The sequence below is a fragment of the Sminthopsis crassicaudata genome, chromosome 1 (assembly GCF_048593235.1).
Source record: "Sminthopsis crassicaudata isolate SCR6 chromosome 1, ASM4859323v1, whole genome shotgun sequence".
Taxonomy (NCBI): Eukaryota; Metazoa; Chordata; class Mammalia; order Dasyuromorphia; family Dasyuridae; genus Sminthopsis; species Sminthopsis crassicaudata.
Window position 1 is genome coordinate 275,149,258 of NC_133617.1, and position 10,698 is coordinate 275,159,955.

The window sequence follows — 10,698 nt, forward strand, 5'->3', positions numbered from 1 at the left end:
TTGATATAAGGAAAAAGCTATAACAATTATAGCTGTTCCACAGTGAAATGGGTTTGCTGTTATAGAGAATAAGTTCCTCTCTTTCTATAGATCTTCAAGCAAAGGCTGGATCAAATGCCAGACTCTTCGTGTCCTAAGGGCACCTGCAACCAAGCTTGTGAATTCTTTCTCCTAAAACTTATCCCTCTTCCTAACTACTCTATAACATGGATTCTATTTCCACATTTCTTACATTTCCCTCCTTCCTTCCTTTTTTTTCTTCCCAGTTTTTTTTCTTCCTCCCTTTTCCTATCTTTTTCATCTTTCTCCCAGTCTCCTTTATTCTCCCTCCCTTCTTTTTCCTTCTTTTCTTCCTTTCCCTTTCCTTCCTTATATTTCTTCCCTCTTCCTTTTCTTCTCTTTCTTTCCCTCTCTTTCTTCAGCTTATTCCTCAATTTTTCTTTCTTTTCATTCCCCAATTGATAAATGATCAAAGAACAAAAACAGGCAATTTTCAGATGAAAAAATCAAATCTATAGTTACATGAAAAAAAATGATCTAAATCACTATTGGTTAGAGAAATACAAATTAAAACAATTCTGAGGTACCTGTCAAATTGTCTAGTATGACAGAAAATGACAAATGTTGGAAATAATGTGGAAAAATTGGGATAATATTGCATTGTTGATGGAGTTGTGAAGTGAACCAACCATTCTGGAGAAAAATTTGCAACTATGCCCAAGAAGCTATAAAACTGCATACGCTGTGACACAGACATACCCCTTACTAGATCTGTATCCCAAGGAGATATTTTTAAAAAGGGAGGAAACGGCCTACATGTAAATATAAATATTATATATAATATATATGTAAAATACATAGCAGCTCTTTTTGTGTTGACAAAGAATTGGAAATTGAGGGTTTACCTATCAATTAGATAATGACTAAGCAAGTTGTGATGTATGAATGTAATGGAATACTGTTGTGCTATAAGAAATAACAGGTAAGCAGATTTCAGAAAAATCAGGGAAAATTCACATGAATTGAAGCAAAGTAAAATGAATAGAAGAGAACATTGTATAGTGCAGCAATGTGTGATGATCAGCTATGATTGACTTAACTCTTCTCAGCAATACATCAATCCAAGACAATTCCAAAAGAAATTATATCCATATCCAGGGAAAGAACTGATGGAATCTGAATGTAGATCAAAACATACTAATTTTACTTTGGGGGTGTGTGTGTGTGTGTGTGTGTGTGTGTGTGTGTGTGTGTATGTGTGTTTTCTCTTTTGTTCTGCTTCTTTCACAATTTGACTAATGTGGAAATATTTTATATGCCACCAACTTTATCACCTCTCATCTGCACTATTGTAACAGCTTCTAATAGGTATTTGATATGTCTAAATCACAAATCTGGCCATGTTACTCCCCTCATTAAAGAATTGGTAATGGCTTCCTACTGTGTCTAAAATGAAATATAAACACCACTACTTAGCATTCAAAGCCCTTCATGATCTCACAGTGGCTTCTTTCCAGACTGATTTCACATTATTTCCCCTTATATTCTCCATGTACCAAACAAATCAATCTGCCTTACGTCACCCATATGTGACATCCCATGTCTTTTACAAGCTGTCTCATGCCTGGAATGCACTCCTTTCTCACCAGCATGACTTAGAATACCTAGCTTCCTTCAAAGTTCAGCTCAAGTACCATACTAAGTTCTTCCTAAAACCTCCAGATTCATTTAAACCTTTGTGAGCCTCAGTTTTTTCATCTACAAAGCAGAACTGGGCTAGACATCTTCTAAGGTTCCTTTCAGTTCTAAAGATTTATAATTTATTCTAAATACATAAGAAATGTGTCAGTATAGCAAGTAGTTCTCAAAGATTGCCAACAGAACACAAGGTCTGACAAGTCAATACCAATTGAAAAGATTTCAAGTATAGACCCAGTAATGGGTCTATATAGTAATGTTTCTGTTATCTTAGTACCAACCTAGCTAAGTTCAGACATACTTTTTAAAAGGTTGGCAACCAATTGATAGTTATTTTGGCCACAGAAATTTATGAAGGCTATCTAGCTATCCAGAAAAAAGAATGCCCATTGTTCAGACTTTAATGTTCAATTGGTGAACAACCTGTCAAGTTCATCTATCAATACACAATGTGTGTGTGTGTGTGTACACAGATATGTAGGCATATATAAGGTGTGCACAAGGATATATGTTATGTGTATGTATGTATATATCTTGAAGAAACACTGCAAATAAACAATTGGGCCTAGAATTTAGCAGGAAAAGAACAAGCTGGATTATCTTTGGAAAATTTCAAAGCATTTTAAAAATATATTCCCGAATTCTTCCCAGACATGAAGGACCATTTTTTTTGATGCTGATATATTAAAGATAAAGCCACATCATTGAGGTTTGTTTCAATTGAATAATTAGAATATGCCAGCTATACCCCAAAGTATTGAGTATAATCAAGTCAAGTCAGTCATTCTGAAAGACTATTCTCCTTCCCTGTTCCCTTATTAAATTTATTTTCATCCACAATGATCCCTATTTGATTCCAATTAGTCAAACATTTTCATATCAATTGTATTACCATGAAATTTGTATCTGTATTCTACCTGAGCCTATCATGAGACTTTTTGTCAAATGCTTTTTAATATATGTCACTGGCAATTCCATGAACTATCACTTTATTTGCTTTGACAAAAAAGAAATTAATTTGGTTTATACAACCTGTTATTAAGAACCAGTGCTGGCTTCATATGAATACTTCTTCCTTTTCTAAGTCCCCTAAAATAATTTTTTAATTAGTTTGCTCTGTAATTTTACCAAATATGGTAAACCACATTCCATTTCTATATATTTGCTCTTCTCTCTTATATCTAGTACCACCTTTCCCCAAATTCTCTGTTAAAGTGCTTTTCTTCCTGAAGCCACTAGGAGCTACCCCTCTATGAAACCTATACTAGCCTATATCTCTTCAGATTTCTCATAGATATTGGCTTGGCCCTTAATGTATGTTTATTCAATTTTAATTTGAATCCTAGTCTAAAGATTCTTCTTGTTCAAGGAAACAGAAACAAAATATGCATTGCTGATTCTTTCTTTTCCCTGGATTACCTTTGCTCTGTCTGCTTTAGACAAGAATCTCATCCTTTTCATTAATCTTCTTGCTCTACAAACAGCCTTAAAAAAAAAACAAAAAAAAAAAAAAAAAAAAACTTTTAGTTGTAATCAATACTTTTTTTTTCCCCCAAAGACTTAGTTATTTCATAACAGATTTTTAACTTTTCTTATTTACTCTGGTTCTTACAGGACCTGCCTTCTTCCTTGTTAGGCCAAACTGCCTGTTAATTAAAAATGTTGACAGTTATAAATGCCAAAATATCATTGCTTCATTTAACTGCTCTTCCTAGCCAAAGCTGTGAAAAGTAGTTCCAAAAGGGGAAAAAAATCCCTACTATTACTAGTAGTAGCTAACTTTCATACAGTATTTTGTATTTATAAAACTTAATTTGATTGTCACAGAAATTTTGTAATCTTGGTGATGGGCTTTCATTATTATTTTTATTTTATAATTGAGGAAACTGAGTCTTATAGACAGTGGCTTGTCCAAATCCTTATAATGGCAAAATTGAAATATAAATCCAGAATTTCTGGCTCCAAGTCTTAAATTCATCTCACTATACCCTATTTTTCATTTGGACTAATTTGGAACTTCTTGATAGAGTAAATCATAGAACATTAGGATAAGGAGTCACAGGATCTAGTCACAATGATCATCTGCCTCATCCTTTCATTTTACAGATGAGAAAACTGAGTCCTACAAAAGTTAAGGGACCCGTCAGAAGTCATGTAGTTTTTAAACAAAGAGTTAGTGATGGGGTACAGCAATAATCCTGAAGTCCCTTGGTCTTGGTAGTGCTGTAGTTCCACACATTGCTGGCTGTCAGATAACAATCTGTTGGTCAGTGATTGTTTAACAAAGATGCTGAGACAATAGTGAGATTAAACACTTAGTTTCTTACTTTTTCCTATTAAATATATCTTCTTGCTACTGGTTCTTTGGAGCAAGAAAATAAAAAGAAACTTAGCTTGCTTTAATTGGTGTTACAATAATGATAAACTTTGCCCTTTGATTTGAAGATGGGCCTGAATCTACAAATTCTTTTGAGAAACCTCACAACACTGATCTGGAACCCCAACCTTTTTGAGGTCTCCTTTAAATCTCAACATTTGGTGGCCTGTATGGAGAGAGTCTGGTCTTCTCTGGCCTCACTTCTCACTCATGTAAAGGTAGACTCTCATTTTTTCTCCTATATTATAGCTAGGATACCTCAACCATCTAGGAAGGTTTATGGGGTCCTTAGGAGCTCCACACTCAGCAAACTTTCCTTGACTGGGGATGCTTGATCTTGGGAATTCCTGACTAGTGAACCATTTTGCCACTGAAACCTCCCTGGGATGCTGGAGGAGGCAAGGTACTATAGGAATAGAAATTTTATGGCTTTTGGCAAAATTTGAACAGTCTTCTTCCATGTCATTTTGTCTGCGTCTGCATCTCTGTGCAAGAATGTCTGTCATGTCATTTTTGTGAGCTAGATTTTAATTTGATTTAATTTTAAATGCAGCAGTATTTAAAACACAAAATTTATGCTGTAGTTAGAACATTGGGAAAAATTTCTTAACATCTTTGACTCACACTTTAAAAAGGAAAAACCTGCTTTTTTTTTTCCTCTTGTAATCCCCAGTTCTGGCCAAGCTGAGGGCTACAAAAATAAAGTTAATTAATTAAAATTATAGAACTGCTAAAATAACATCTTAGCAGATTCTCAAGGTTTGGAGAGCAAAGATTAAGGAATTTGGCAATTATTCATATTAAGATTGTAAGAAAAAAATTTCCTGAGACATTGGAGATGATTCTAGGAACTTACCCCATTCTGAAAGAAGAGAGTGGAAAAAAAGGTAAATAGCAACTTTTTGCTAACCCTTACTTGACTCCTATCTTGTATGGAATCCCCTTCTGTGCCTTTTGGAAAAGAAAATATGATTTACTTTACATAAAGGCTAAGCTAGCACTCCAGAAGTTATTAAGGGACTCTCTTCACAACCCTGATCAATCAGCATGCTTCACTCTCCAGAGTCCTGAGTGTATCTTAGTTGTGCGGATTGCTAATAAGTTTGATATAGCCTATGTCCCTCTGTTTGCCTTTCTCATCTCAAATCAAATTAAGAAAAGACAAAGCTGAAGAAGTATAGGGACATTCAAATTCTTTTCTACCTATAAAAGTGGGGGAAGTAGCAATAGCAGTGGGGATTCTCACACACACACACACACACACACACACACACACACACACACACACACACACACACACACTTTGCCCAAGCACCTCCCTGACCCAGCTTGGGGGGGGGGGGGGGTTTGGAGTGGAGTGGATGTCAGGCCCCATTCATGGTCAGCATTCCCTGAACCCAGGCACCTGAAACTACCATCAAAGGGAGATCATGGCCCCAGCTACCCCAGCCTTCAGCAGGTTCTATCCAACAACTGCCTGGGAAGAATCCAGGTGCCCCTGGTAGCACCCAGCATGCTAGTGTGAAGTAGGAAAGCCAGTCAGCCTCTGTATTTGGTAAGTCCACCATTCTCTGTTTTGGTTGCAGAAATGTGTTACCAATGAAATTTATGGCAAATTATTTTATCTCTGTCCAGCTTTCTGATTTGTAAGGAGAAATAATAATGATTGTTGTGAAGATCACGATTGCAAAAGTACTTAGCATAAAGCAAATACTATGTAAATGTTAGCTATTTAATTGGATATAATTGCTTCATATTTGATAACTTTATATGTGTTTTTAGATGAGACTAATATACAATGCCAATGTTGAAATAAATGATGTGTGTGTGTGTGTGTGTGTGTGTGTGTGTGTGTGTGTATGTGCGCGTAAAGTGATTTGGAAGCAAATTCAACTAAATTAAAGTTACCAAGTCTGAGCTTCCCAGAACTAGGAGGATAGTACATAGAGGAAAGAGAGTCTCTTTTTCTTCCTTCCCCCTTTTCTTGACTGAAGCGGGGATACATGGATGGAGAGATGAGAGAGAGAGAGAGAAAGAAAATATACTCAGTTCAGTAAAGTTTGTTATTTTCGATTTGATAGTAAAAGAAGTTTCAAAGGAGCTTTAATCAAAGCCTACTAAAGGGATATACAAATTGTAATCTATTTGCCCTAACAATATTAACTGAAGATTTAGGAGTTTGAGAACTTTAGGAAAACAGAAAAGCAGTTCACTGATACTTTAAAAACTCTAGCAACAAATAGCCTGCTTTTTTGCATTATTTAATCAGACTTCTGGATGACCTGTCAGTAAAAATAAATAAATAAATAAATAAATGAAATAAAAGGCATTTATGCCTTTCCTAGCAGCTCACAAAAGAGAAACGATTTTGTGTGAATTGGAAAATAACCAAATGACAATTTAGTTTGGAACATTTAATTAGAATTGAGAATCTCATAAACGAAAGTTAATTTTAAAATAACTTTTAAAAATGATGTGTATGTTAAAATTTGAAACTTGACTGTAAATTATATGAGACCCCTATTCATTTTTGCGATGGAGTCTATTTTATTTCAGTTTTAAGAATTATCTTGTTTTCTCCTAAAACAAAAGGGAAACTTATTTAAGGACTCAGAAGGGGAACCCAAAATGTTCCCTGAGAACTTCCAAAGCTATAAGAGCTTGGGGACAGAATAAACTGAACAATTAAAAGAAGATGGAAAGTTTATTTGCCCTTGATGATCCTGTTTTATAATGTTTTGTAAATATAATTTAGGGAATTAGATATTTCCACTTTTGCTAAAAAATTAAGAGGAAATTACAACTAAGATTATTTGCCTATTACTTGTGAAAATTCTAAGACTGTTAACTAAGTTTTTTGGAGTTATTGGCATCATGTTAAACTTAAAATTAGTAATTACTGTGTGTGGGACAAGAGGGATAAGGTGAAAATGTGCAACTCTTTCCCCCTCTTTACAAAGTGGGCAGAAGTATGAAATAGTATAGCCCACGGAAGCCAAAAGTTGGAGTAGGCAAGCTTAGCCCTGTCTTGGGATCTCTGTCAACTTCCCTTAATTTATAAGCTTGTAGTTATCTTTAAACCATCAGTGTAGGCAAGTCATCAGCCCTGAAAAATAAGCTTTTTTGGAATGTATAGTCCCCAAACAGGGAATATGTTTACTATAAGCTTCTTTATTATATAGAAATGATTTCTAATGATTGGTGTTTATACCAGGATGACTTTAAACTCAAGAAGAAGAATAGAAAAACATGTTAAAGATGTTAAACAAAATCTATGTGTGTGAGTCTTAGTAAACTTCTATTGCTTATTGCAACTTCATGAGAGTAAAAATAAAGTATTAGCCTTAGGCTATGATTAGTAGAATTTACTATTAGAAATAAAATCTCTTGGGACTATAACTGATATTATTTTGAGAATTGAATTTGGGTATGATTGTTTGATGGATCATTAAGTCGGTAACCCACCATTTGAGAAAAATGACATATTACTCAGAGGGATGCCATCCTGAATTGTCACCTTAAACTTAATCTGACTGAACAAGAGCTGGGGGAACAATCTTGGCCTCTGCTCAAGGTCATATCCTTCTGATATGTTCTGTTTCTTTGTTTCCCAAGTAATTCCTGAGTTCGGCTATAAGGTGGAATTATTACTGCATGATTGGTGTTCAACTGTGACCATTATATAAAGCCAAACAGAGCTAAAGATGCTTTATCCTGTCATGTATGTGCTCTCAGCTAAAGCCTGAAGAATCTGTTTTGATTATTATAAATTATATTATAATCGTTATTATATGTTATTTCTATATATTCTATATAATATACATTTTTATATTATGTATTATAATATATATTGCTATATATTATAATCATATCCTTGCTTTTTGCTCTTTTAGCAAATTTCTGTAATCAGAGCAAGTAGTCAATTGAAAACATGTACACAAAACAAGTATGTAAGATCTTGTTTTCCATCTGAAAATATATAGTCATTATATCATAAATAATTAGATAAATGAGTATTTGGCTTAGTCATACCTGTTTGAATTAGATCCCCAAATTGATACAGTGTCTATGGGATTTAACTGTTATTCCATTGATTATTGAAACGAAATCCTCATGATTTAGAAAATTTAAATGCAATCAGTTTTTTTAGTGGAATATAACTTAATGGGATATTTTGTGTTACATCAATGAAATAGTTGATTTTATTCAAGTTTGTTACTAGTGTGAAAATAATATGTTTGTATTCTGTGTCCTATGGTACAGACATGTGTTTTATAAATGACCCTCCCAAGTCTTTTACCCTAGGAGTAGAAAGCCTCTACTTGCAAGGATGTTGCTACTCATGTTTCCTTGCCAATTGTTATCCAACCTTTTTGTGGGCTTTGTCTCTTCTAGGCTCCAAGCCATGAACTTTTCACTACTTGCTCAGCTGCAGTATCACCTGCTACCTGATTCTGAGATTCAGCACACCTTGGATACTGTTGCTACCATCTTCAAGTCACTTGTCTCCCCTTCTCAGGCTAGACCCCATGGGTCTAGGTAGGGCCAACTCTATACCCCTTATCAGCCTAAAGCAGCTCCAGAAAAGGAGACCTTTGTCCCTTTGTCCCAAATGAATTTGGGTTCCAACTGTTGGTGCAGGGGAATGATGCTATGCAGCTTCTAGGTGGAAATGTAGTAATAACTCTAAGGCCGTTTGGCCTTGGAAATGATATAGTTTAAAATGATATATTTCTTCCCCTAACTTCTAGGGGAAATGTAGTGATAACCCTAAGGTCCCCTGGTCTTGGGAATACTGTTGTGCCACAAATATTGCTGGCTATTAGATAACAATTTGTTGGTTAGTGATAAAGTTTCTGAGACAATAATGAGGTGCATATCAGACCACTCCTTAATTTCACTTCTAAGTCATAAAATTAGCTGAACAGTGACATGAAATACTTGGTCTCTTATTTTTTCCTATAAATTTATTTCCTTGCTCCTGGTTCTTTGCTAACTTTTTTGGAATTTAATCTGCTTTAATTTTCATTACAATTATAACAAACTTTCCCCCTTGACTTGAAGATGGATCCAAGCCTGCAAATTCTTTTGAGACATCTTGCAATATTAGTTTGAAACTTCAACCTTTTGAAGGGTCTCCTTTGAAATTCAACATTAGGATTCAAACTTAGTTCCTATGCCCTTAAGTTCAATACTATTTAGACTACACTACAGCATTTCCCCATGAATATGAGAGTACTTGATAAGATGCCATTTGATTCTCTATTCTCAAATTTTGAAATTGTAGTGTTTTTAGGCAATACTGTTTTTGATTTTTTTGTAAATCTTTTCCAAATCTTCAAGAGCAGTCTGAAAACTGATAAGGTATTACATATAAGAAATTCATAAATGTAGAGTAACCCATGAAATAAAAACTTCTAAATAATCTTCATTTCCACTGAAGAGAATTTAGTTGTTATTTTCATTGCTTTATATAATTTTAAATAATATTCATTGAAAGTTTATGGTACACTAGTACTATAATTAATCACCATTATGATTCAACAAATCCCTATTAATAATGCTTCAGTTTATTTTTTCTTCACTGGAAAGCGTGAGGAATATTATGGAGTAGAAGAATCCTACAAGTTTATAGCTAGTAATTGTAATAAGTAGAAAAACAATATAAATTTCAAATCACAAAGTGGGTAATTCATATCCCAGAACTATTTATACAATTATCTCGCTGCAAAGAAAAATCAGATCAAAAAGAAAAAAAAAAAAAAAAAAGAGAAAGAAAACAAAATGCAAGAGACAACAAAAAGAGTGGAAATGCTATGTTATGATTCACACTCAGTTTTCCCCAGTCCTCTCTCTGGCTCTCTTCTTTGTGATGAGTAACAACCAGTTAGTTGTATTTAATGAAAGTTCACTAAATACCAAAATATTCATAGCAAAACTCTGTGGCAGTAATAAATTATATAACTCTAAGACCCATTCCCCTAAAGATGAATGGGGAAATATATAAATAATTATCAAAAGAATAACAAACTATGAATCACTAATAATAAGAAAAACACAAATTGAAATACCTCAGAAGTTTCACATCCTGAAAATTGGCAAAGATGACAAAAAACAGGAATAGTTGAATGTCTATGAGCAGCAAGATGGTATAGTGAATAGAATGCTGGGTCTAAAGTCAGTAAAACTCATCTTCTTGAATTCATAATCAGTTCTGGACATTAGGTCAATTGTTGGTGTTTTATTTCAGGAAGAATAAGGGAGAAGCATGGGAAATAACTAGGACTTTAAGGGGATAAATTACAAAGATTCTCTGGAAATAAAGACCATAGGGAATTTGGGATTTTAAAGCTATAAAGCACCTTAGAGCAAATGTAGCCCAATCTCCTAATTTTATAGATGAAGAAATCCACATCCAGAGAAATAAAATGATTTTGATAACAACATCTTCTGATGGAAGAATCAGAATTCAAAGCTAGGTCTCCTGATTCCAAATAATTTTCTATTGTGCCATGCTAGATTTCCAGTAAACATTGTCTTATTGTTACTTTTTCCTTTGTTTCTCTAGTACCTGACACTGTCTTACACATAAGGAATACATAATAAATGCATATTGGATAAAT